Source organism: Heloderma suspectum, chromosome 5 (assembly GCF_057233095.1).
Source record: "Heloderma suspectum isolate Gila_16-S chromosome 5, 16-S_ref, whole genome shotgun sequence".
NCBI lineage: Eukaryota > Metazoa > Chordata > Lepidosauria > Squamata > Helodermatidae > Heloderma > Heloderma suspectum.
The window spans coordinates 150,030,090-150,057,424 of record NC_139462.1 but is presented as its reverse complement, the minus strand read 5'-3'; the positions used below and the strand labels follow the sequence as shown (position 1 = coordinate 150,057,424).

At 42.4% G+C, this 27,335-nt stretch overlaps 1 protein-coding gene and 2 pseudogenes across 7 annotated transcripts in view; all 3 read right to left on the bottom strand.

The window, feature by feature from the left end:
• COA1 (cytochrome c oxidase assembly factor 1) overlaps nt 1–27,335 on the bottom strand; it is a 108,244-nt gene that overhangs the window by 61,035 nt on the left and 19,874 nt on the right. Inside the window, exon 1 of one of the 7 annotated variants that reach the window (XM_084857792.1) lies at nt 20,411–20,458. The exons of the other annotated variants lie outside the window; for them this stretch is intronic. The gene's annotated coding sequence lies outside the window, so the exon portion shown is untranslated. Of the gene's footprint in view, nt 1–20,410; nt 20,459–27,335 lie in introns of those variants that run through there. 7 annotated transcript variants of the gene reach the window in all.
• On the bottom strand, nt 2,370–3,045 carry LOC146344639 (fidgetin-like protein 1; annotated as a pseudogene).
• On the bottom strand, nt 3,881–5,632 carry LOC146344638 (fidgetin-like protein 1; annotated as a pseudogene).

Genomic DNA, 27,335 nt, shown 5'->3' with positions numbered 1-27,335 from the left:
AGAAGACTCTTAAGAGTCCCCTGGACGGCAAGGAGGTCAAATCAGTCCATCCTAAAGGAAATCAACCCTGAGTGCTCATTGGAAGGACAGATAATGAAGCTGAAGCTCCAATATTTTGGCCACCTAATGCGAAGAGAAAACTCCCTGGAAAAGACCCTGATGCTGGGAAAGACTGAAGGCAAAAGGAGAAGGGGACGGCAGAGGATGAGATGGCTAGATAGCATCACGGATGCAATGAATATGAACTTGAGCACGCTCTGGGAGAGACTGCAGGACAGGAAGGCCTGGCGTGCTATGGTCCATGGGGTCACGAAGAGTCGGACACGACTGAACGACTGAACAACAACAACAACAAAGCCATGCAGAGGAAAACATAATCAGTCCAAAGCAGCTGCTCTTCTTCCCAAAGCACATTGGGATGACAAGTCAATAAAGGTATAGTCAACCCCACAAATGTAATGTGGACCACTGAGAGGTCCATACCAGAGGACATTCCACCTCCCCAGGCCTTGGCTGGTGAGGGAGAAAGGCACTACCTGCCTCAAGTTCCAATCCTTCTGGAACTTCATATCTACCTTGCAAACGTTTTATGTTGCCTGAATGAGCCTGTCCCACAGTTTGAGAACCATTACATTAAATTGTTAATGTCAATTGTGGGGTACACGAACGGCAGGGTGCTGTTGCGTTCATGTCCTGTTGTGGGTTTCACATCGGCATCTGGTTGGCCTCTGTGTGAATCAAATGCTGGACTAGAAAGGCTTTTGGTCTGATCCAGCTCTTCTTATGTCTTTAAAAGATAGCTTATGCTAATGTTCCTTTGTTGAATGAGTTACAAAATCCACCTACCAGTTTTCCACTGAGAGCACAGGTCTTATATGCACACAATGTAGAAATGAAAATTTTATGAAGCCATTTAGGCAGCTGGTTCAGGAAAACTGTTCAAAGCAACAGCTTTATTTCATGTACTTCCTGAAAGTAAGACTCTTTTAGAAAAGAAATTGCACTTCTGAGGAAAGTGTTAAGACAAACTATTCCTTCTTTACAAATAACAAAGGACAACCGTATTTTAAATTCAAGGAATTTCCACATGTGCTTGTTTTACTAAGTTAACACTCTACTGAAGTGCATAGTTTGCCATTAGCCGTCTCAAATGTGGGAGGAGGAGGAGGAGGATATACGTACTGGAATGAAATAAAAATAAAATAAGGATTACTTTTATGTGATCGAACTGCTCATGTGTTTGAAAAACCTGGCAATATATATATAGAAAGATCTCTGAGGAAAGTGCTTGTTCACATTAGATGCTTGCCTAGACGCTGTTCAGTAACTTGCACTAAAATTTCATACTTACATTGAACATTAAGATCTTTAAAATTTCCCATTTAGGTAATTTCTATATTTATAATGGGTGAAGTTTGTTTATTTACTGTCAATATATTTTCAAACTTACACTGATACATGACAACATATCATCAAGGAGTAAGACTGAGATGCAAAAATGTTGGTCCCTACCATTCTAGGTCCTTAATCCTCAAGATAAAAACATTATTAATTTGGGAAATTGATTATAAGTTTCTTAAACCTAACACTTACTAAACAAATAGTAATTTCCCCCCCTAAAAGGCTCATATGTCTCATTTCATTGCTAGGACAACATAATTAATGTCATCAGGGATAACTGCTGTTGGCAGCAAGTTACAGCAATATGGAGTTTAAGTACTTCCTCAGCTCACTGTATCAGTCCATCATAGAAAAGTCTTGTACATGTATTTATGCCCTGAGGTACAACACAAAAAACCTAGACACAAACAGCCTGCTACACAGAGTTCCACAACTCTCATCAGCTGAGAGTGAGATAACTCAAAACAGCCTAGGTAGACAGCAAGACTGAGTGGAGGAAAGATGCCTGGAAAGAGGCTGCCTTTTATAGAGAGTTTGGAGATATCAAATGTCTCCAATTAACGCTGATCCTTAAAAAATAATCAGTTGGAGATTTGTACAACTGTAGCAAAAACTTAAGATCACTACAGATTCTTTTTATGATTACGATACACTAGGTTTGATGGAGCACATCTGATAATTTTACACTATACATTTACTGCAGGGACATGCATGCATGTTTTCTCATTAGTAACTCCCAATTAATTCAAGGGGATTTGCTTGCTAATAATTGTGCCGAGGATTGTAGTATTAAGTGACAAAGAGTGTCTCTTGCTAAGCATTCTGCACAGAGGGCGTAGTAGCTCAGGCAACAAAGCAAAAATGCACACGTCAACAGTTTCCTCACATTTATTGGAGTATCATGAACATTTTAGAAGTCAATCAAAATCAAAGTTAACACAAAATTTAGTGATGCAAATTATTTCCCCCTATCTTCCACATCCAAATTTTCAATTCCAAGTATCATACAATTACAGATCTTTGGAGGACATACTGTGGTGCACAATTTTTAAAGCATTGACAAAATCTTGAAAAACAATAAATCGTATTTGCTCTGGTGTAATAGCTGCAATGTCAACAGACTGAATGTTGCGGATTGGACCTAGAGCAGCCTCTCGACAAGGCTGTGTCATGTCAGCCCCAGAAAACGTGTCTGATTTTTTTAACAATGAGATCCTCTTCTGTTAGGGAGCAATGTTCCTTTGACATCATATAAGACACTATCTGCCTTCTGGCAGAAGTTTCAGGCACTGGGATGTACAATCTCATCGGCAGTCTCCTTCATGCAGCCTCATCAGTCTCTTGTGGCTGATTGGTTGCTCCTACAACTAAAATGCGGTCTTCAGAAGAGGTCATCGCTCCATCTAGCTGGTCCAGGAACTCAGTTTTTATTCTTCTGGAAGACTCATGTTCACCATCTCCACATTTGGGACAAGAGAGAATCAATTTCATCGATGAAAATTATTGCTGGCTCTGGCATCATGCCACAGCAAACAATACACAAACCATCTTTTCTCCCTCACCTACCCACTCAGAGGTCAGTGAAGAGGCACTGATGCTAAAAAAATGTGGCCCCAGATTGGCAAGCAGTACATTTGCTACTATTTGCGTCTATTTCTGCTTCATTGACTACGCTAAAGCCTTTGATTGTGTGGATCACAACAAACTGTGGCAAATTCTTAAAGAGATGGGAGTACCAGACCACCTTACCTGTGTCCTGAGAAACCTGTACGAGGGTCAAGAAGCAACAGTAAGAACCAGACATGGAACAACCGAGTGGTTCAAAATGGGGAAAGAAGTATGACAAGGCTGCACATTGTCGCCCTGCTTTTTTAACTTATATGCAGAGTACATCATGAGAAACGCCGGGTTGGATGAATCACAGGTCGGAATTAAGACTGTCGGGAGAATTATCAACAACCTCAGATACGCAGACGATACCACCCTAATGGCAGAAAGCGAAGAGGATCTAAAGAACCTCTTGTTGAGGGTGAAAGGGGAGAGTGCAAAAGCTGGTTTGAAACTCAACATTAAAAAAACTAAGCTCATGGCATCTGGCCCCATCACTTCCTGGCATATAGAAGGGGAAGAAATGGAAGCAGTGACAGATTTTATTTTCTTGGGCTCCAAGATCACCGCAGACAGTGACTGCAGCCATGAAATTAAAAGACGCTTGCTCCTTGGGAGGAAAGCTATGGCAAACCTAGACAGCATAGTAAGAAGCAGAGACATCACTTGCCAACAAAGGTCCGCATAATCAAAGCTATGGTTTTCCCAGTAGTAATGTATGGCTGTGAGAGCTGGACTGTAAGGAAGGCTGAGCGCCGAAGAATTGATGGACTGCAAGGAGGTCAAATCAGTCCATCCTAAAGGAAATCAACCCTGAGTGCTCATTGGAAGGACAGATACTGAAGCTGAAGCTCAAATATTTTGGCCACCTAATGCGAAGAGAAAACTCTCTGGAAATGACTCTGATGCTGGGAAAGACTGAAGGCAAAAGGAGAAGGGGACGGCAGAGGATGAGATGGCTAGATAGCATCACCGATGCAATGAATATGGACTTGAGCACACTCCAGGAGAGAGCGCAGGGCAGGACGGCCTGGCGTGCTATGGTCCATGGGGTCACGAAGAGTCGGACACGACTGAACGACTGAACAACAACAACATTTGCCAATGAGAATCTTCCCTGTCCCAGGAGGACCAAATAGAAGAATACCTTTTGGAGGACCCTGTAAGCCAGTAAAAATGTCAGGTCGCAACACAGGCCACACTACTAACTCCTTGATAGTTGCTTTTGCAAACTCGACTCTAGCAATGTTATCCCAGTTTACTGGAGGCCCATGATCCATGATCTCATGCATAATAAGTTCTATCATTTTTGGTTCTATATTCTTTAACCGTTCATCTGTTAGGTAAGCCAGCTCTATAGTTCCAGTCCCACCAGGTTTGCATGGCATTCCCATGTTTCCATTTCCATCTTGTTTTGGCACTGGAGGGACAAACTTTCCAAATGGACCCTGAGAACTTTCCGCTCCCAAAGAGGTTTTTATACCTCCATAAGATGGGAATGGAGTATGCTGGGACTGGTTTTGGTATTTCCTCTGCTGGTCCACCCAGCGCTATCTTTTGTAGTTTTGAAGCCAGATGCTCTGTCCTCACTGTTTTTCCTTCCACTCCATGTAAAGTTCTTTGCTTCTATATTAGATGACTTATTAGGAATGAAACCAGAAGATTTTCTTCACTGTACACAAAAAAATGTTTTCCTTTTTCCCAGGTTGCCCATCCCTGCAGATTGAGTAGAGGATGATGAATTTTTCCCCAGACCTGAATTACTCATGGGTATCAGAGAACTATTAAATGCTGATTCACTATTTGCAAATAATGGGGCTGTGCAAGAGGTAATACTGGATACTTCACTTATAGACACAGATGAAAAAGAATGTGCAACTCCTGCCTTGGTTGGGGAAAGCATAGTACCATTTTGATGAAAGTTCAAAGCTCGGCAGCTCCCAAGGATATCTGGTCCCTGATTTATACAGTTTGATGAGCCAGTCCCAAGCACAGATTCACCGTCACTACAGCAGAGAGTGAGTTTGGGAAGACTTGAAGACACAGAGGCAGCGACCTCCTTATCAATGCTTACATCTCTTTGTGTCTTCAGAGAGCTTTGGAACTTTTTGCCAGCCTCCATCATGTCTCGCATAAAGTTCAGTTCCATCACATTACTTGTTGTCAAAGCAGATTGCCACTTGACACGGTCATTTTGCTGACATCTTGCCAAAGTCAAAACGTTTTTAGCATAGTTATTCAAGCCAGTCTCTGCACTGTCAGAGTCAAGCACTGCAGAGTATTTTTCAGAGTGTTTTTTGAACAGGTTAGCAGCACAAACCTGGGAGATCTCAGAGTTTGTCCCCTGCTTCCTCAATGCGTAAAATCGGTGCACAGTATGCATCTGCCTTCTGCCCTGGTGTACAAGTCTCAGAGGTAATAATAAAGTAATTCTTTTGCCATTCACTCAAGTGTATGCCACTGGGGCTATTAGTCTGCCTGAACGACAGAGAAATGGACAAAAAATGGTTATGAGAAGTCGAGGACTTTGCCTCTAACATTAGCTCTAGCTAGAGGAGGCAGTCATATGACGGTACTATATAAATTCATTACCCCTTAACCACCATGATGTATTTGACAAGTATTTCAGATAGATAGAAAAATAAGTATCGTATCTCTTGATCAACAGCATACAGAAGCCAACACAAACGTTCACACACTGCAGATGCATGTAAGACAGAAATCTGGAACACTGTCCAATAATACGAAAGTGATTTCTAACTCTATTATGAATCAGTCTCTAACTACTGAATGTTATCCATGTGGCATTTCTACTCCCACATTTCATTTTTCAGAATACAGTCATTTACAGTGCAGACCTGTACTCCCAGGTAAATGGGTATACTTACACAATTAGTAATGAGTAATTCTCACTGACCACAGTAGTACTAACATGCATAGGATTGTTCTGTTACTACTATGTCCAATGCAGCTTACTACCAGATAAGAGTGCATAAGATTACACTCCAGTGAAAAATAAAACACTGATTTTCTCTAAAGGAGAAGTGAACTGTCAATTGTAATTTGAACAGGAATCATAACATATTTTTAACAAGCATGTTGGTACAACATCTAAGAATGTTTAAGAAAAAAACAGGTTACAAAATTATATGTAAAGCCAGAATATGTTATATTTTTATTGGGAGGTAAAACAATGGACAAGTTTTAGCTGGGTCCCCTTGAAATTCTTTCCATGAGTCCGGAGCCTGTTTTGTACAACACCAACCATTAATTTAACAAAAACAGTAAAACCCCTAACAGAATACTGAATTCTAAGCACCTACTCAAGGGTAAGCCCCAATACAACAGCTCTCATAACTGCAAAGTGCAGCTCAATTCTATGCATGGTATTTAAAGTTTAACTGCCTTTAAATACCATCTTATCTCCGGTAACTGACTGGAGATAAGAGCACAGAAAGCTTGCAAGCCAGATGAGGAAAGCCCATGGACTGCATCCAGCCCGTGGACTTGAGGTTCCCCATCCCTCCTCTAACAACTCATATTGGGGCAAGAAATCCTAATCACATAATAGGATTAGAAATTAGATTAGAGTAGGATTAGAAATCCTAATCACTAATAGGATCTGAGCCAGCAGTGACTGACCAGTTAAATGATCTTCAAGTTGTGGTGGATAGCGTGATGAAAATGTCCACACCATGTGAGGCTACTGTGGAAAAGGCAAATTCTATATTGGGGATCATAAGGAAAGGAATAAAAAATAAAACTGCCATTATCATAATGCCATAATGCCATAATCTATTCTGTGACCACACTTGGAATACTGCGCAGAGTTTTGGTTACCACAACTTGAAAAGGATATTGTAGAACTAGAAATGGTGAAGAAAATAGCCTTCACTGTACCCACCCACCCAGTCAATGGAATGTTCTGCCCAGGGAGTCTCCAGGGACCTGGAGTCCTCACTGTATACATTTAGATGCCAGGTTTAAGCCCTTTTTCTTTAAGCCATCATTTAACCTTTAATCTGTTGCTTAATTAGTTTTAGTGCTGCCTCCTCAATGTTTTTAATATTTTAAAAACATTTTTAATGTTTATTATTGTATTATTTTATATCTGCATTGTTGTATTTTTTATTTTTGTTGTTGTTTGGTCTTATGATCATAAACTGCCCTGAGGGCATTTGCCAGTTGGGCAGTATACAAATAAAATCAAATAAATAAATAAGCAACCAGCATTATCAAGGACTGGAAGAACTTGCTTATGAGGAAACGTTACAACATTTGGGGGCTTTTTAGTTTAGAATAATGGTGAGTACGGGGCGGGGGGGGACATGACAGACATGCATAAATTATGCATGGTGTGGAGAAAGTGGATAATATCTTTCATATATTATATGAAATATAATCCAGGATCATCCCATGAAGCTGAATGGTGAGAGAGTCAGGACAGATAAAAGGAAGTATTTCTTCATACCGCACATAATTAAGCTATGGAATTCACTTCCACAAGATGTAATGATGGTCACCAACTTAGACAGCTTTAAAAGGGGATTAGACAAATTCATGGAGTATCAATGGCTACTAGGTACAAAGCAAAGGCCACATATTACCTCCAGTATCAGATGCACCATGCTGAGGAACACAAGTGGGAGGGTGTTATTGTGCTCGTGTCCTACTTCTAGGTTTCCCATAGATATCTGATTGGCTTCTATTGGAACAAAATGTTGGAACAGATAGGCCTTTGGTCTGACCCAGTAGAGCACTAATGTTCTTATGTCACTACTATGCAGAAGAATTGCAGACACAGACATTTTCTTGGCTGCACCCAAAAAGCTCACTTAAGACAGAAAGCATTAATTAAAATTTTAATTCATAAAGTAAGAGCTACAGAATTAATTATAGCTATTTAAAGGGAGTGGATGGGATTTTGGAAAGCTAGGCTTGTGGTGTTTTGCACAGTGATGTCTCTTGCTCTAAAGCTCTAATTCGCTGGCTTTTTTGATAGACAGCTTCTACAGAATTGCTGAGTTGCTTCCTTTTAGGTTCTCAGCAGTTCCCTTACACAGCTGTTACTGGAGGTGTGTGTGTGGGGGAGATCTCTTTGTAGTTTTGCCTTTTTAATAATCGCTGATTATGAAAAACAGGCAGCAGATAATAATATCCAGCAAGGAGTGAAAAATATTTTATACAAGGAAACTAAACACCTTTCCAGAGATTATCAATGTCAAGCACAACACATGTGTAGCATTTATCATTTGCTGTGAACTGTCCAGCTGTCTTCCATTGAGACCAGGGCTGGCTCTACCATTAGGCACAGTGAGGCAAGCGCCTCAGGCTGCAGATACTGGGGGGCAGCAGTGGCAGCCCACCAGCTGTTCTTCCTGAGCCTCCTGGCCATTCCCCTCTCTTGGAAGACAAAATTGTGTGTCCCACACAGCCTGTTCTGCACCCCTTAAATTACTCTGCTGTCCTCAGGTATGGTGGAGAACGCTACCTCATTGCCAGTAAACTGCTAGTCCAGATTTAACTGCCGGTCCAGCTGGCTTCTGTACGTGAAGTGTGTGTGCATGCGCATGTGTGCCAGGGAGGGGGATATCTTGTCCTTTGCCTCAGGTAGCGAAATGTCTTAGGACAGCCCTGACTGAGACTGTACTTCTGTGGCAGCAATATCACATTTTCCCAGCACTGGATGCATATCAGAGAAAATGTAATTCTTCCCCTGTATAGCACATTCATTGATGATATGGATTAAGTTATGGAATGTGGGTGTGCAAGTGTCACAGGCGCTCACTGGACATTACCTATATAACACGAAGTGTTATAAATAACATGGCTCCCCCGCCCCCAGTCTCATTATCTTTTTAGAATTTGGGGTGCTATTGTTTTCCAAGTATTAAGAGACTGAACATTCCCACACTGCAACACTTCAGCATGATAATGGTAATCTAGCCTCATTTACCAAGTCTGCTTGGATCGCCTCACAACATCAGCACAATTTATGATATTGTGCCGGCTAAGCACTCCTGTATACTCCTTGGCTAGACAGCACACAAGAGTAGGCCTCTACATCTGAGAGAGCGTATGTTCAAATAAACAAGGACACTGTTACAGAATAACAGGCACTTCTGTTGTATTATATGCCAACTGGTTTTACAGCCCAAAATCACTGAGAACGCAGAAAGGCAGTTTACAACATTACCACCATGCCAGCTGTACCACAATTAAAATTGTGCATGCCCACCAGAACTTAGTTGCCTCTTCCACTTTCTCCCCTTTCAGCAATCCCATAAATGAAATGGTTAAAGAACCATTATTAGTTGGTTAGACAAACCTGTGTATACTGAAGAGCCGTGGGTTGTTACTTTGTATCAAACTTTTTTTAAACCTTATTTGTCAGAATATCTGAGAGGACATATTCAATGCAGATTCATTCCTTCTCAACACCCTTCAACTGCCCTATAGTACTGACAATCACTGTGGTTAAAAACTGTTTTCCTTCACCTTTTCAATGCAGGTTTACAGGTAACTTGAGCGTTTAAGCTATGCTAGAGACTGCAAAGACACAGTCAAGAGGTGGTGACATGAAATACAATGGTGTGATATTGTTTACCTTGGCTTGCTACCTCCTACTATTCTTGGGTCACTGTGCGGTTGTACTCAACTATGTACTACTCCACCCATCTTTACATACTGTACTATAATTGTTTATGCAACCCCTTATCATCAGGATGAAAGAAGAGGTGAATCAAGAGCTGCACATTAGCCAAAGGTGTTTTTTAGGGCTTTCAAACTCAAATTAACTCCTTGCTTGAATAAAGCTAGCCAGAAACAAAACAAAACCAACAGCTCAAGAGAAAGAGCTCATGGAAACAAGCTATTACAGACACAGCAATTCACTTTTCAACAGGTTAACAATTTATTAGGAACTCTGCTTAAACATTAACTATCAAAAGATTTCTAGTTATTTGATACACTTTGTACAATATGAAAAGTTGTAACAGATGTAGACCAGCAGTGTGGCATTTCCTGAGAGGAGCAATTTAAGATCTCATAAAACATCTATCAGAAGTTAGATAATCACAATGTAACATTAGGATAAAGCAGAAAAACTTCCTTTTCAGCTAATATCTCCCTAAAGAAGACTAAACTGATAGGAATTGTCTGTAATAAGATGCTCGCTGATGTATCAATGACAGATACATGGAGAAAAATATCTTTATTTTTATTTTTTTATCAACACAATCTAGAATTGAAGAGACAACACAAGCAGTCAAATCTAACTCTTTGTGCTCTGAGGACCAAGTGAACAATGATCATCATCATACAAAGTAGGCATCAGCATCGATTAGGTTAGCTACTGGAGTTCAAGAGTAATACTGCCACCTGCTGGAAGAATTCAGCATCTTGTTTCCTTTCCACAGAAGATGGCTAGACTGACAGTTCTTCCCCACCTAGCATTTTTATTAAGATTTTAACTCATCCGATTCCCAACCTCACCCCAAGGAGCTTGGGGGAGTGCTATAAATAGTGTTATCCCTTTTTATCCTTGCAACTCCCTTATGAAATCGGGGACCATGCAACAAGCTCCATGGCTGTGGCAGAGATTTGAACCCACATCTCCCCAGCTCCAACTGTGGGCTATTTATTAATTTCATATATACCCCACCTCTCTTCCATGGAACTTATGGCAGAGTATGTGAGGCTGCCAGGTGGTCTTTTAGGCACTGACCAGCCCCATGACCACTTAGCTTCATCAAGGTGGCAGTATATTGGGCCTTTTGATCATGCCATGATGTATCTAGCAGTTGCTTATATATACTAGCTGATATACCTCCTAACCTGAAAATGTCTTGCCCCCCACCCCCTCAAAAGCAAAAGATCTCCAAGCAAATCAAAAGCTTCCTCTGCTCTCTTTCTTTTCTCACCAACTGTGGAGTGGAGCTGAAGGAGACAGCAAGAAGCTGGTCTGATGTTCCATTATTGAGGCAGGAAAAGACACACCTGTAAACTTATCTCTGGTTTGGACCAAGCTAAACGTGGCATTAGATAGATACGTTATTGCATCTAATGGGGACTGGTTTGTGCTTTTCTTTTTTTGGCAAGGGGGAAGAGTAGGAACAAGACCACAGCAGAAGGGGGACGTGGAGTTTAACTCTCCCCAACCACAATCCCACCAACTCCCCCCCCACACACACACACGCTATTTGCATTGGCATCAATGGAGCTTTCCTCCCAATCTACACATTTAACATCATATTTTAGGAAGGAGGCTGGATGCAAAAGCAAGGCAGTCACCCTAGATCCCTCTGCCTTAAAGAAACCACATCAGAAGATGCCAGGTCAGCTAAAGCCTGGTAATGGAATAGCATCAGTAGGCTTGGTTAGTTGGGTTAACAGTCACAATTTTATTTTCCAGTTGCAGATAATGATAACAAACTTGCAGGATTTAATTACCACTGACAACTAACTGAAGCACTTTTGGAGATAACTATTAACTTAGCACTGTTGGACATGTGGTTCTGTATGAGAGTCTTTGGTCACAGTCCTTAGGCACTTTTTCAGAGAAGAATTTCTTTTCAGTACGGGCTGCCCTGGATGTGGAATGCCCTCCCCAGAGAAGCTTGAATGGCACCAATGTTATGATCTTTTCTGCACCAGGTGGACTCGATGGCCTTTTAGGCCCCTTCCAACCCTACTATTCTATTCTAGGTGAAGACCTTCTTCTCGCTGGCATCTTTAGATGATTTAAAGATCTCCGGTGTTTTTAGCTTGTTGTTCTAATGTTTTGCTGCAGGTGGTTTTAATTTTATTTATTTAGTTTTGTGCTGTGGTTGGTTTTTTATTATGTTTGATTTTGGGGACTCCTGTTTATTTATTTATTTTTTTATTATTGCATTTATACCCTGCCTTTTTTCCTCTTGCAAGGAACCCAAGGCGGCTTACATTATCCTCCTCCTCTCCATTTTATCCTCACAACTACAACCCTGTGAGGTAGGTTGGGCTGAGAGTGTGTGACTGGCCCAAAGTCACCCAGTGAGCTTCCATGGCCGAGTGGGGACTAGAACCCGGATCTCCCAGCTCCCAGTCCAACAAGTTTATTGTTTTTATTTATTTATTTACAATATTTATATACTGCTCCGCATCAAAAGATTTTGGAGCAGTGAACAACAAGGTAAAAGAATAAAACACCACGTTAAAAGAGTTAAAAAAAAATTTTTTATGGAGCTGGATCCAAATTTACATAGAGTGGGCCCACTGAAATCAATGGCTCTTTAGACTTATTTGTTCCATCGATTTCAATGGGACTACTCTAAGCATGACTAAATCTGGTTCCAACCCGTGAGGTACTATTCAACTATCCCCCAGTGCTACTGCTAACAACATTAAAAAGGTAAAGGTGTCCCCAACCAGTCGTGTCCGACTCTAGGGTGCGGTGCTCATCCCCGTTTCTAAGCCGAAGAGCCAGCGCTGTCCGAAGACGCTTCTGTGGTCATGTGGCCGGCATGACTGAACACCGAGGTGCACGGAACGCTGCTACCTTTCCCGCCGAGGCGGTACCTATTTATCTACTTGCAATTTCTTGCTTTCGAACTGCTAGGTTGGCAGAAGCTGGGACTGAAGACGGGAGCTCACTCCGTCACGCAGCACTCGGGTCTCGAACTGCTGTCCTGCCGACCTTCCAGTCTGCAGTTCAGCGTCTTAACCACTAAGCCACCGTGGCCCCGCTAACAACATTACATGAGGGTAAAAAAAGCATCAGAATAGGGCCAGTGGGTAGATCATTAACCTGCCTCTAAAGGTTGTTTCAGTTTTTTTACTTTGGAGATGCTCTTTGGTTTTTGTCGGAAATTAAACCACCACTTTTTTACACTTCCAGTAATAAAACACATATGGAATATCAACTGTATACTACAATTAAAACTACTTATCTGTGCAGCATTGGTTGCTGCTTCTGATCTGATCCCATACAACATCGTTCATTCTGTAGTTGGGAATCACACTGATAACATGATTACTTTCCACTTTGAAGGTGCTGGCATTGGAAGTCACTACTTAATTCACCCAAACCATGTGATTTCCCTTAAATTATTACCAATACAACATGGAACTGGCCCAGGTAATGCTTTAAATTGGGCTAAAGAAAGAGCAGGGTATAATTTTCCTTAAAATAGCACCCTATGCGTGAACTAGGCTTGCCATGTAAAATGTTCATACTTTGACAGTCAGCAGATACGAGGCATCCAAAGGGCAGTATCCAGTGCTGTCACAACATTAGCACTAATAACGTTGTGTTAGCATAAACCTATGCTGGCACAACGTCATTAGCACTTACTAGGCGAAGGGGCAAAGTGGCAAACGGCACTGCTGAAACTCGGTGGCAAATCACTGCCTTTTCCTTTTGCCTAGCAAGAGCAAATAACGTTGCACTAGCATTGCTTCACACTAGGCCAATGTCATTAGTGTTAGTGCTGTGACAACACTGCAAACTGCCCAAAGACTCCTTTTTTATGGATAAAACCAGAGGCAAAGCCATGAATTCTTTAAAGTACTTTAAATAAACTACTGCGTAGGTACATATATCCTCCAGAATCAGTATGGGAGAAAGAGTATGCTACTAGAAAATTCTATGTCCTTGACTAGGTAAGTCTTAATAATTATAAATACTAACACCCCCTGGGATTATAGTTCCTTTGGCATGAAACATTTTGACCCGGATCTCATTCCTCTCAACTGTCACATAAAATTACTATCTGTCTGGTTATCAAGACAAACAGCTTCCAGGCTTGTCTCATGTGCATCAAAGGCAAAATGGCAACATAAGCAGCCATCAAAAGCACTGCACTGAAGACTAGATATAGGAAGGATGTGAAAACAATGATTTAACTAAGAGACAACTTTGTTTTTTTCCAAATGATGGTTTGGGGTGGGGGGAGGTAAGAGCTAGGGCAACTGTCCCCAACCTGGTGCCCTCCAGATGTTTTGAACTACAACTTTCATAATCCCTGAACATTGGCCATGCTGGCTGGGGCTGATGGGAGTTGTAGTCCAAAACATCTGGAGGGCATTAGGTTGGGGAAGACTGAGCTAGGTATAACAAGGATAAAAGAGCAAGAACAAAGTAATTTCAGGGGTTAAAAAAATCTAAAATTGTCAAGTTTTTCTTCTCCCCTATGAATTAATTAGACTGTGTGCCCTTCATGATGTGCACAAGTGCAATGGGGAAATTCATGCCTCCAAAAAGAGCCTGTGGTGGTGGGCTATCTGCCAGGGAGCAAATGGCCAATCACAATGACTCAGTGCATGTCTACCATGGAGCTGGAGACAAGGTCTCACCATTACACCTTCCACCAGTGTTTTGTGCTGCAAACATCACTGTGCACATGATAAAGTCTACAAAGCTTTAAATGAGCTGGAATGCTTGGGTGGAGCACAGGCGTAGCAGGTTTGCCAAGCACAGCTGAAGGTGGGGGCAAAAGGGGCCTGAGGAGTGGCAGTGAAGTGGTGCACTACAGAGATCCATCAGGAAAGAGGACAAGAAAGGTCACTAGAGAAGAGCAGGCGGTGAGAGGTTATTCTAGATGAGAGGGTGAATGTGGAACAAAGCACCATGGGGGTAAGAATTGTGACAAGGAAATGATTCTAAACTGTAAACAGAAAGATAGTTGTGGTTTCACAACTGTGGTTCCAGGGAGAAATTTGAAAGCAAGACAATGGGCATCCTTCCACTAACTGTTAAAATACCCATTTACCAAATTTTAGCCTGCAATCCCACGCCCACTTACCAGACAGCAGGTCCCACTGAACTCAGTAGACGTGTACAGGTTTGCACTGTTAATGAATCTTACCTAGTTTTTAACACGAGGGTACCACAAATGTGAAGGGTGCAGTACACACTTTAAATAAATGTGTATTTGCACAATCTCAGCTACTTGAAAAAGGGCAGTCATAATTGCTGAAATTATGGCAGCCACCTATGCAGTTCTCCCTCCCCACCCTTGAAGCACAAATTCATATGAATGGAACCTTAGCATGAGTGCCTCCCAGTCACAAGTTCAGCAGCAGCCCCACATACTTCTTCAGTTCCAGATGGAGCCACCAGATAGTGAACCAACCTAGCCTGGTTCAGACATACTAACGTTGGGCCAATAAACCACGGGCTGATATTTTGGATTGTAGTCAAGATGTTAAACCACAGTTTCCCAGCTTGGATGTAACAGGAAACTGTGGTTTAACAAATCACACACATTTTTCATTACAGTGTTTGAGAAAAAGGGACAACAGAAGGGCAGTAGGCACTACAAGCATTCTCAGTCCAATAAACTATGATTTAGTTGACTCAGTTCGTTATATCTGGAAATCGATAGGGAGAGCGCATCCCTGTTGATTCTTTTGGCTCTCAGTGGCATTTGATGCCATCGACCATGGTATCGCTCTGGATTGCCTGAGAGAGTTGGGGGTTGGGGGCACTGCTCTGCAGTGGTTCCGCTCCTTTCTCTCAGGACGGTTCCAGATGGTGTTGCTCGGGCATAGTTGTTCCTCGAAAAAGTAACTATTACGTGAACTCCCTCAAGGCTCCATTCCATCCCCGATGCTGTTCAATATCTACATGAAACCACTGATAGAGATCATCAGGAGGTTTGGGGCTGATTGTTATCAGCATGCTGATGACACCCAAATCTATTTCTCCTTAACATCTTTATCCAAGGAAGGTATGACTCCTCTGAATGACTGCCTGAAGGTGGTAATGGGCTGGATGAGGGAGAACAAGCTGAAGTTGAATCCAGGCAAGTCAGAGGTGCTCATCGTGAAGGGTCCTAATTCAGATATTGAGGTATGTCAACCAGTTCTGGATGGGGTTGCACTCCCCCTGAAGGAGCAAGTTCGTAGCTTGGGGGTGCTTCTTGACCCAACCCTGCTCCTGGCACCCCAGGTGGAGGCAACGGTGAGAAGTGCCTGCTATCAACTTCGACTGATACACCAGCTACGCCCATTCCTGGAACATGTAGACCTGGTAATGGTGGTACATGCACTGGTAACCTCTAGGCTTGGTTTCTATAATGCGCTGTACTTGGGGCTGCCTGTATATTTAGTTCAGAAACTTCAACTGGTACAAAATATGGCAGCCAGGTTTGTCTCTGTGGAGACCATATTACACCGGTTTTAAAATCTTTACACTGGCTGCCAATTTGTTTCTGAGCAAAATATAAAGTGCTGGTTCTTACCTTTAAAGCCTTACATGGTCTAGGTCCAAGGTACCTTAGGGAGTGCCTTCTCCCTTATGTCCCAGTCCACCACCTAAGGTCCTCTGAGGGTTCTCTGCTGCGGCTGCTCATGTGAGACTGGCAACCACATGCAAGAGGGCCTTTTCCTTTGCCGCCCCTCAGTTGTGGAATGACCTACCGGTTGAAATGCACCTGCTGACCTCATTGAAGGTTTTTAAGTACGCATTAAAAATGCTATTATTCTGGGAGGACTTCCCTTTTTAGAACTCTTGTTCCTTTTGCTGACTTTTGTATATTGTTTTTAAACTGTGTTGTTTTAAGCTGTGTTTTATTGTTGGTTTTTTAAAATTGTTTTTAATTCAAAGTTTTTAGTTCAAGGCCAGAACCCTATACGGTTCCGGCCCAGCCTATCTTAAGGAGCGCCTCCAGCAGCACCAGACAGGCCGCTTAACAAGATCAGCCTCGGATGGCCTTCTCTCTGTCCCATCAGCCAGGACAGCTAGACTGGTGGGGACGAGGGAGAGGGCCTTTTCTGTGGTGGCCCCCACTCTGTGGAACTCCCTCCCTAGGGAACTCCGTCATGCCCCCTCTTTAATGAGCTTCCGTTGTGCATTAAAAATGTGGTTGTTCAGGCAGGCATTTGGGGTGGGTTAGGGTATTTTAGAAAATGTTTTTATGGTAGAATTTTATTGTTTTAAACTGTTTTATTGTATGTTGTACATCGCCCAGAGTGGCTAGGTGACCAACCAGATGGGCGATTAATAAATTTAATAATAAATAAATAAATAAAGTTGTTTTTAATTATATGTTGGTTGTATATATTGTCCTATGCTTTTATGTAAACGGTTTTTAAACTTTGTATATTGTATTTTAATGATTTGAGTTTTGTAAACTGCCCAGAGAGCTTCAGCTATGGGGCGGTATTAAAATGTAATAAATAAATAATAAAAAAATGTCTGAACTGGCCTTCTATCTGTGATCTGCTAGCGGTTCACATGCTGCATTTCTCCATGCAAATATGAATTTGTGGAAGATCTGAACTGCTTGTTGGTGGCGGGGGGGAGAGAGAGAAATGCACTGTGTAGGTTGGCTCTAAACTTGCTGTGCCTATGAGTGAGTACTTCAGATGAGCCGAACTGCCTACAGTACCAACACTGCAGGGAAGTTACTCTAAGGTTGCAGACATTCAACACCAGAACAAATATTTAGGGTCAGGGCACCAGTGCCTTTTTCATGACTTTACTGTTACTGAAGCTTTATATCATGAATGCAAGCCTGTGTATCCACCACTTTCTTATGAATATTATCAATATTTGGAGACTAAAGCACATTATCTATACAACTATCACAATACTGCAAGGATAAAACCAAGGTTAAGACATGATACACCGATGCAATGAATATGGACTTGAGCACGCTCCAGGAGAGAGCGCAGGACAGGAAGGCCTGGCATGCTATGGTCCATGGGGTCACGAAGAGTCGGACACGACTGAACGACTGAACAACAACAAAGACATGATAAGTTCCCAACTCCCTTCTGTACCCTTAGCAATCAGAGGCTTACAATAGTTTCAGAGTAAACAATCACACTGGATTAATATCACAACGTGACATAAAAACTCAAGCTGTTTTGTACACTGTATTCACAGACTAACTTTTTTCTGTATTATACAAGGCTCATCTATTAATGATCTCCATCACGCTTTTATTTTCTCATATTGAGGCTACAGACAATAAAGGTTCTTACATGGATTTCAGGGAGAATAAATTAAGCTGAATGGATGCACTCTTACTGTACCATTAGACTTTCAAACCTAGATATGAACTGGCTACACAGCATTACATTATTGCAGACAAACTGCCATTAAATCTTCTGCGCCCATCATGTCAACATTAATAGAAGGCAAATTGCATGTCCATTCATCCCCACTTCTAAAATTATGAGTGTCCAATCTAGTAGCAAGGTGTATATATTTATTTAGGTCTTCAAGGCAACTGAAAATCAAGTCTAAATAAAACTGTTTGCAGTTGCGGCACGGGTAGGCTACCCTATATAGATCTTTTGCCTCAGAACAGACTTTTTCACCCTGTGCCTGATGTCTGCTCAGTTTGGGCTGGCTTGGCCTTGGCGGTGGGCAAAGAGCAAGCCCTTCCTGGAAGCATCGTCTTCCCCACTCCCACAAGCAAACCCAGGAGCAGAGCAGATAACAATGTCTGGGTCAGAAGGTCAGGGTTGCTCCTGCCACACAGTTCTTCCCACAGACAGCTGGCCTGATGGCACTGAGTCAACCCTGTGATAAGACACCTCCTTCATTCGTGCTGTTTACATGTGGTACACACTAATTGGGGTGAAATGGATTAATATGAGAGGTTTAATATGTGGACTGACATGTGAAGAATCCTGCACTAGGGCAGTGGGATGTCTCTTTCCACCCTTACTATTCTATGGTAGAGAAGGGCAACTTCAGGTTTTTCTTTGAGTTTATACTGCAGTTTTGAACTTTTAAAATGTTTATATGGTGTTTTATCATGTTGCTGTATTTTATGGTTTTAACTGTTGTGAACCACCCAGAGAGCTTCTGCTATTGGGTGGTATAGTATAGAAATGAATAAATAAAATGGGGTGGGTGGGATAAACCACCCCCTAGAGGACTCCTACATGCCCCCCAGCAGAACCTCTGCCCCTCTCTCCCCTCCGTTCTGCGCCTGAGTACATCCTGCACTAGCACTTCCCCCATGAAATTAAGAGAGGAGCAAAGGGCCGTCTGACCACCATCCTCCCCATCATGAGCAGCGAGAGAAGCTTTGCCAGCACTTGTCACTTGAACGCTTCAGCCACTGGCTTCTGAGCACAGAGCCAAGATACAAACAAAGGGGATTGAGCCACTAAGGTGCACAATGGGAGGACTTTGCCAAAGCATCTGTTGCGTTCACACTCGGAGGGTGGGGAGGGCAAGTGTTTAAAGAGCCTTTTGTCTGTATCTTGGCTTGTGTGGGAGTGAGAACCGTGGGCAGAGCCAATGTTTCTCTCCCTTCAGCCCTGACTGAATTAAAGCTCTGGGCTCTTATTTATACAACATCACCAGTTTACCTAACGCCTTCAAAGAATGATTTAAGGGCACATCCCGGCTCTGACAAGCTTACAGGAGCTTGCCAACCAGGGGTCTGTGGTTTGGGATTTCCCTGCACCAACATCCTTCAGATAAAGGAAATGATGAGCAGAAGTTACTAAACTTAAAGCAGCCTTCCCCATGCTGGCTCGGGGATGCTGGGAGTTATAGCCCAACACATCTGGAGGGCAGCCAGTTGGGGAAGGCTGCTGTAAACAAAGCAAGTCAGTTAACATGTCTTGCAGGATTTAAGAATGTTTGCTACAAGAAAAAAGCACTTTAAGCCCTTGATGTCAGGAGATGCTATAGCCTTAATTCTGAGTCCCCAATAAAAAGAATTAAAAGTTAATGCTTTACCCATGTCAGTATTACCTGATATGACCCCATGAATCATTTAAAAGCCGAGCCAGCAATATGCCTTCTGGGTTATCAAAGTGAACGAAGCAAGGAAGGAACTGGAAAACTACCAGGCGGTCCTTCCCACCCATCCTTCTCCTCCATTAGAATAGATTGTATTTATAAGTCCCTTATACCCTTGGTCCACCAGCAGATGTTCAGTGTATTTTGATCCCAACCAAGTCAGAGCACACTTGCATTAGTATTCCCACTAGCATGTTTGTCCTTTCGTGTCTATGCATTAAAGCTCTATTTAAAATCTGCCCATGTCCCTAATCTGCCCATGGACCTCTAATGAATATTCAAGACTAGCCTACAACCTCCGGCAAGGGTGGGGGGAGGAGGAAAACAGCGTCATATGTAAGTCCAGCAGCTTTCTCCCTCTCTCTCTCTCTCTCTCTCTCACACACACACACACACACACACACAATCCCTACAAAGCGTGGCATTTCCACAACAAAGACAGAATAGGGGCCAAGACATTTTCTCCAAAGAATATGCTACAACTGGTGCCACTAAGCTCAAAAGAAATCCAGCTGCTCTCATTCAAAAAACCAGGTCCATCGAAACTATGATACAATATACCCTCTGACCCTCTACATCAGTTCTACGGAACCACCAGACAAAAGCACAGTGATGCACAGTCTGTTTTAACTGACAAATTAGTATCCAGACCTGATTCCGGACTGCAAGTATTGGCCACGCCTCTGCTTCTTTCTGCGCACTTCTCTGTAACTCTGGCCAGCTTTAAGCACTGTCGGATTCGATAAGCCATCTAGGAAATACCCCCACAAATAGATGCTGCCTTAGAACATTGTGGTTATTGCACTGCTTCGTAGCAGCTTTTCCATTTACTGGAAATTAAAAATGCCAGACAATACTGATTGCAGAAACAATACACTGAAACATATATTTCAATGTTGCACAGGGCTCTCTTAAGGCATTTTCACAAGTGACCTCAGAGTTGTAAACTAGTTGCCATAAGTAAGTAAGAAATGCTTCCAGCAAAGCAAACAGAGAAGCTCGTTCCTTGGAGGGAAAAGGAGATCTTGAGGGGGTGGGTGGGGGGTGGAATGGCAAATGAAGTCAGTGTCCCTGCTAATAAAAAAGTACCAGCACTGTGTCCCTGTAAGCCCTGGCTCTGCCATACCACTGTGCATGTGGGGAAGAACAAACTGACGGATATTTCTAAAGGAGGCATAAGAAGGCCTTGCTTGATGCAACCGCTTGACCATATCAGAGCACGCTCAGATGGTAGAGGTGGAACCAGCACCACAGTAGCTTCTCAAAGGAGAGGAAGGCTGTAACAGAGATCTCTGGAAAGCCATTCTATACCCTATTCCCCATGGGTGCAGAATTCTCATCTGGAGTAGCCACACAAAGGAGTCTTCTCACTACTGAAAAGGCAGTACAAGTGAGTGTCTTTGTACAGCTGCATTTCTGTATTTTGCCTCTTGCTAAAAAGGACACATCCTACTATATTCTAGTATCATGGTTCGTAATTAATTATGTAGTCTTAATTTTCATTATTCATAGTCAATAGTATCAGGTGTATAGATATGAAGACAGAAATATAACCATGTCTCTTGTTCCCTTGTCAGTTACTCATTCTGTTTGAGTTACACTTTAAAGTGTGAAACCAGCTTGGAGTTGCTTTTTCTTACTAATACAAGTTGAAGTGACGGTTGCAAAAGCCTGAGGCTGTTTTGGATTTGGGGTTAGGGGTTGATTCCTCCTTGGGAATTGAATTATTTGAGATGCCTTTAAAGTGCTTTCAGGGTCTCCCAATTGAAAGTGTCGGCTAAGAATTATTGATGATTGAGACTGGCTCCATCTTTGCAGGCATTTTGATCAACCAGCAGTGTACATTTTCCAACTGTAGGTCAAAACATGCTTGGTTTTGTTTCTCCTCGCAAAGGCACATCTGTAAATTGCTAGTAGGAAGTTGCCTCATGTTTATGATTACTCCATGTTGCCCTTTTATCATAGGAGGCTACTGTTCCAAATGCAGCCATAAAAGTACCACTTTGGGAATCCCAAAGGCTGTAACTCATTTACTAGGTGAACTCGTGCTCTCTTTTTAAAGCTACAAATCAAGACACAGTCCTTTTCATCGACTGACCCACTTTATGAACCATAAGACCCTCAGGGTGCTGCTGAGAGATTTTTCAGAAATAAAGCTCCCCTTGTCAACTACAACCACCTTTCCCTGCTGGTTAATTACAAACTGAAGTGGAATAATTGTAGAATTACACACATACACACAGATTCATTTAACTCTCTCTACACGAAACAGCTTTGAGATGTAGGCCACTTTCCAGCAATGGTACTCACTTATTTAGAAAGTGTGCCCTTCTTAGAGGTTTACAATCCATAAAGTGGGTGCTCAGATCCTGTTGATATCTTAAGAATGTATTTTAGGCTGCAATCCTATATGCATTTACCTGGGAATAAGTCCCATTGAACTCAATGACTCTTACTTCTGAATAGACATGTACAAGATCGCACCCTAATGCTTGGATCCACCATAAGTCCTACTTAAGAGTAGACCCATTGAAATGAATAGGACTTCATGACTAACTTATGTCCCATTCATTTCAATGGCTCTACTCTAAGTAGGGCTAATATTGGCTCCAACCCTTAGTCAGTAGATTATTCACATTCAAGATTTGAAGGATTAATTGTAGGGGACATTTTTATTGTGAGGACAAAATTAATTGGGGCTACAAAATTCAAGCCATATTTTGAGCTTCCCATGAGTTACTGCAATAAACAAAGAAAATATTAAATCTGACTCTTCCCACCCCACCCCCAAAAGAATGAGTGGAAGTTTTTGGTTAGTAAAAACTCAATAGTTGATACATCTGTTGACATCTACAACAGATACATCTAGGAGAAGGGCCAGCCCTGGTTAGTACTTGGGTGGAGACCGCCTGGGAATCAGGCTTCCTGCATTGAGCAAGGGGTTGGACTCAGTGGTCTTGTAGGCCCCTTCCAACCCTATGGTTCTAAGTATTCTAAGACACACTTTCTAAAACAGTGGATCCAGCAAGGATGATTTTCATGTGTGCATCTGGACCAACCAACCTTCACAGTACAGTTCTGCAGAGGGTAGAGACCTGTTGCACCCAGCACATGAGGATGTAAATGCTGGCACATTAAGATATGAAACAGCTTTATACCAAGCATTGGACTATTAAGCTCAGCAGTTGGCAGTAGCTCTCAAAAGATTTCAGGCAGAAGTCTTCCCCAGCCCTCCTACCCTAGCCATAAAAGCGATGAGAGAAAAATCATCCAACAGTGGTTTTAGTCACGCAATGACTATTCTATCCATCACCCCATTATTACCTTCCCTTTTTCTTTTCCATCAACTGAATCCCTGCAGACCCCCCCCCAAATTGGAAGTCTGCCAGCACCCCCACCAAATCATTATAGATTATACAAATTAAGGCTGCAATCCTATGGACACTTACTCAGGACAGGGTAAATTCCACTGAACAAAGTGAGAATTACTTGAAATAAACATGCATAGGATTGCTCTGTAAGTAATTGACTCTGACCCCAGCATAATTCTTTGCTCCTACAGAAATGTTGTAGTAGGTATGGTTTATGAAGAGGTTTTTGGTCAATCAGGAGGGTTGTCAACTTTTGATTTAAAAATTATAGGCCCACAGGATATGGCCTGGGGCAGAGCCAAGTAGAACGTATGTAGCAGGTCAAAAGCAGAGTCTCATAGGGTTTACTGACTTTTCAAGCCTTAAAAAACAGTTTTAGGGGCCAGACCAGTAAATACAGGCTGATTTGATAGGGTTGCCAATTGGTGCATGTTTATTGGTTGTATCTGGGTAAATTAACTTATTGTTCAGTTTGTACTTCAGTAATACGACATAATCCCTCCATAATACACAACGGAACAATAAAAATGCATATTGATCCCCTTATTGAGTTGGTAAAAAAATTACTCTTCTTGAAGGCAATCATACCAATGTAAACTGTAAGTATTTGATTCTCAGATTTCAGAGGCTTTTTTTTTTTTAAGTTATTCATATAGAAAGGAGGAAGAAAAAAATTCCAAATAGTCGGGTGGTGATCCTTACTCAGATACATTATCCATTCTCAAAGCACACATCAAACCAATGAGTAAAAGTTTTTTTTCACATGAAGTGCTTTGCCCAGATCATAAACTTCGATGGACTTTTAAGGGATTACAGATTTTCTTGTCAGCCACTCTACCATTTAATAAGCCTCTTAATGTCCACATTCTACCTTGACAAGGGAAGCATGCATCAATTCAGCAAAAGGCATGGCTTTCCAAACCCATGTCCTATAAATATATCATCATGTTGCAATATATTTTGCTTTCTTCTTCCTCTAAAATAGTATTTAATGGATGTTACTTTCTGCAGTTACTGATGTCCGTTTTAAAAAGAGTTTGGCATCTTCAGGGTAGCTGAAAACTGCTTCTGAAAGCTATTACTTCTGCTGTATTTATGATTTTAACCTTTTGTGTCCATCCTTGAAGCAAGCTTCTCTTAAAAGCATATTAACCCACAGGAATAACATGTCCAAGATAATCAAATGCAACTTCACTCTCTGAAATATGCCTATACAGATCTGTCCAGCAGTGCGATGTTTGCTACTTAATGTAGAATCATGGAACATAAACTCTTGTTGTCTTCATATGCAAGCTTCTAGTCTTCACTGTTGTAGGGAAAAGCTTAGAAACATGGGGAGAGTGATGCAAATGTATTGTAAGTCTGTTTTGTAATTGGGGCTATCAGATGTCACAACATAAAGGGCACTCCTTATTTTAGAATATAAGGTATGCCTTTCTACCACATGAGCCTGCCCAAATCATACAATCTTCATCAGAGGCCTTTCTCTGCGTCTCACTGCTATCTGAAGTTAGGTAGGTGGTGATCGGAAGGAGTGCCATCTCGGTCATGGCATCTTGCATTTGGAATGCCTTGCCCAGAGAAGCTCACCTAGTGTCTTCTCTCTGACTAGGTTTGGATGACACGATAACCCACAATGGGTTAATTAACCCACGATGGTTTATTTAACCCATCGTGGGTTATCGTGTAATCTGTCGGGATTTTTTTTTTTTTACCCATGATGGCTTATTTGACCAAAATAACCCAGGCAGATAACCCACAGTCTGCAGTAGGGTTTATTTAACCCACTGTGGTTTGTCGTGTCGTCTGGTGGTCACCGTGGGTTATTTTGGTCACCTACCAAGTTCCATGGCAAGAGGAGTCAAAACCGCTGCTACTCTGCTCCTCCTGAGCTTTAGGAACACTAAATGGACTAAGCTAGCGATGTTGTCTCTGCCAGGAATGTCTATGGGGGAGAGGAGGAAATGCACACTTTCCTATTATCGCGAAAGCGCTATAGCACTTTAGTGATACAGAGAACAGAAGTGTCCTTCTGTTCCATAGCCAGCAATGAGGGGAGAGGGGGGAAATCCACACTTTACTTTTATTGCAAAGACACTTCTATTCTGAATATCACTAAAACGAAAATGCGCCATTCCCCCCGCCCTGGTTTATTGCTGGCTACAGGAGGACTCTTCTCACTTCTCTGGAGTTTTTTCATTCCTCTGGAGTAAATGCACAGGGTTTTGATGGTGGATCAGGTGCCTCCCAACTAGGAGAGGCTGTGTGTGGAGTTTTGTCCCAATCCTGCAAACCCCCAAGGTTGTATAACCACATCCCCCTTTTTGCTGCACTCAGGATTTTCACTGCTTGGTGAGGGATCGCGCAGGGTTTTGATGGTGGATCGGGCGCTTCCTGACTGGGGGAGGCTGTTTTGTCTGGATCTTGCAGACTTCCAGTGCTTTAGAGGTAAAACAGCGCCACTGCTCAGGTGGGAGGACTGCAGCCGGGGGTGGGGGGTCAAATTACACTCAGTAGCTTAATAAGCTACTCACAGTAGCTTATTAGCCCAGTCATGTGGTAGGACATTGTGGACTATTTAAAAAATAAGCTACAGTGAGTAGCTTATTAAGCCACCATGGGTTATTGTGACGTCCGAATTGCAGCCCCTGTCTTTTCAATATTAGGCAAAGACTTGTAAAACCTTTGCTCATGTATCTCAGCACAGCTGATTTTAAATGCTGCTTTATGGCTCAGCCTCATTTCCTGAATGGATGCTGCTGTTCCTGCATTTGTTGTTGTATTGATTTATTCTTTAAAAAGTATGCTACCCTGGGAGCTTATGCTGAAAGGTGGCTCATACATTTCCTAAACTAACATCACAGTTCCATAGAACAGCAGTGGGCAGAAAATAGATCTCCAAACATTTTGGACTTCAACTCCCAGGATTCCTGACTGATGGTCATCCTTCAGAAGGTGGTGTTGGGGGATGCCTGTTCAACTCCGTGGACATTAGCTTGCGGGGTCCCTCAGGGTTCTGTTCTGTCCCCCATGCTATTTAATATCTACATGAAACCACTGGGAGAGGTTGTCCGGAGTTTTGGAGTTCGGTGCCACCAGTATGCTGATGACACCCAGCTCTGTTACTCCTTTCCACCAGATTCCAAGGAAGCTGTTTCTGTCCTTAACCAGTGTTTGGCATCAGTAATGGACTGGATGAGGGAGAACAAATTGAAACTTAATCCAGACAAGACAGAGGTGCTCCTGGTCAGTCAAAAGACAGATCGGGGAATAGGGATTCAGCCTGTGTTGGATGGGGTTACACTCCCCCTGAAGACTCAGGTTCGCAGTTTGGGGGTGCTCCTGGATTCAGCCCTAAGCCTAGATGGTCAGGTTTCAGTGGTGGCCAGGAGTGCTTTTCAACAGTTAAAACTAGTGTGCCAACTGTGCCCGTTCCTGGAGATATCTGATCTGGCCACAACACATGCCTTAGTTACATCCTGTTTGGATTACTGCAACACGCTCTAGGTGGGGCTGCCTATGAAGAGTGTTTGGAAACTGCAGTTGGTTCAAAGAGCTGCTGCCAGACTGTTGACTGGGGTTGGTTACAGGGAGAATACAACTCCCTTGTTAAAACAGCTTCACTAGCTTCCAGTTGGTTTCCGGGCACAATTCAAAGTGCTGGCTATGACCTAGAAAGCCCTATATGGCTCCGGTCCAGGTTATCTGAAAGACCGTATCCTCCCTTATGAACCTGCCTGTGTTCTGAGATCTTCTGGGGAGGCCTTTCTCTCAGTCCCACCACTGTCACTGGCACGTTTGGTGGGAACCTGGGAGAAGGCCTTCTTGGTGGCTGCCCCACAGCTGTGGAACACCCTTCCCAGGGAGGCTAAGATGGCTCCCTCCTTGATGTGTTTCCAGAGGCAGACTAAAACATTCTTGTTCCAGCAGGCCTTTGGGACATAGTTGGCACCTGGGGGTAACATTTAAAACAAATGTTGTTTTAAAATGCTATTTTAATGTTTTAATATAATTTTAATTATATTGTTGTTTAATTTACATTTTAACTTTTGTATATTTTCATGTTTTAATTGTATATGTTTTAATTTTTGTAAGCCGCCTTGTGTCCCAGTACTGGGGAAAGGGCAGGGTATAAATAATAATAATAATAATAATAATAATAATAATTCCTGGCAGGGGCTTCTGGGCGTTGGTCTAAAACATCT